Source organism: Vulpes vulpes, chromosome 3 (genome assembly GCF_048418805.1).
Source record: "Vulpes vulpes isolate BD-2025 chromosome 3, VulVul3, whole genome shotgun sequence".
Taxonomy (NCBI): domain Eukaryota; kingdom Metazoa; phylum Chordata; class Mammalia; order Carnivora; family Canidae; genus Vulpes; species Vulpes vulpes.
The window spans coordinates 9,758,401-9,760,000 of record NC_132782.1 but is presented as its reverse complement, the minus strand read 5'-3'; positions in this window follow the sequence as shown (position 1 = coordinate 9,760,000).

The window sequence follows — 1,600 nt, the reverse complement described above, 5'->3', positions numbered from 1 at the left end:
AACTACATACTCTTTACTCCTCCAGCCCCATCTAGATACCATTAGCTTACTCTGCCTCTGTCTTTTTAAAATCTCCTTGTCCTAGGGCAGTGGTCCTTTAATGCATAAAAATTAACTGAAGGTGCCTGTTGAAAGTTTCTTGGGCCCCACTCCCAAAGATTCTCACTCAGTAGACCCAGTAAGACTCTACTTACATTTCTGTCAAGCTTACACATGAGGACAAAATGCTGGTTTGAAGACATCAAATCTAGGGGGGTAGAAAAGTTTCTCCCCACAGATCTCCAGTGGGAAATTAAAAAAAAAAAAATGCCTGGGACTGAGTTACTTGGTTCTCTTAGTGAGCTAAAAGTGATTTAGCTACCACCTAGAAATTAAAAGGAAAATAGTGCTGTAAAATTCATTTTAATTACTTTTAAGTCATTGTTAGCTCTAAACAATGACTTAAGCAGAGAGGTTTGAATTCCAAAAAACATTGCTACCAAATGCTGTGCAACTGAATTTGAAACCAGGATCTTTAATCAACGCCATAAAAATAAATAAAAATCATCGAGGTGATAAAAAGATAATACATACGTACATGATTTAGATCATCCCTTGTACCCTCACCCTTTCTTCAATTTCAGTCCATTTTTTGTGAATATCTGCAATTAAAAAATTTATGAAAATATAACACAACCAATAAAATACCATAATGACATCTACATTCACGTTATATTAAATACCTAATTATCATATCACCTGATGTTTAGCCAAATTATCCCAAATAATGCCAGAAGACTTCATTTAAATACAAATCATATTAGGTAACCAAATATTCACTCAGTTCACTATAAATGCATTTCATCTCTCAGTTCTGTAAAGAGTAAATAATAAAGACACATGATTAATTCAGCGGTGATTGTGAGCCTTAGAAAATTTCTACCAACTATAAGGTAACCTAAGTCTACAATATATTCTAAGACCCTTGTGTATGCTAGTTAAATGACCTAAAATTAAGCCAGGATATATGGAAACTCTGTAATTTCCTCTCAATTTTGCTGGGAACCTTAAACTGCTCTAAAAAAAATAAAGCTTGCATTAAAAAGTTGTCTGGATTATTAATAAATCAATACTTTGGTAGTTAAGTTTTAATTTTAAGTAAGTGATCTTCAAGTCAACGGCTAAAATGATAAAATTGTTTTTCCTGACCACTGAGATGGAAAGATTATCTAACCTCTTCCTTTTTTTTTTTTAATTTTTATTTATTTATGATAGTCACAGAGAGAGAGAAAGAGAGAGAGACAGAGGCAGAGACACAGGCAGAGGGAGAAGCAGGCTCCGTGCACCGGGAGCCCGATGTGGGATTCGATCCCGGGTCTCCAGGATCGCGCCCTGGGCCAAAGGCAGGCGCCAAACCACTCTGCCACCCAGGGATCCCTCTAACCTTTTCCTAACAGTGACATTCACATTACCACTTGGTGCTGGTTGCATTCCAACCAAAGCCATACAGTTTCAATGACCTATTCTCTAGGTGGCTTGTAAATTTAGGAGGATCCATATCTACACATTTCCTTTATTTTTAGAAAACATAACTTCCTTTCTGATAAACACAGGTGGATGA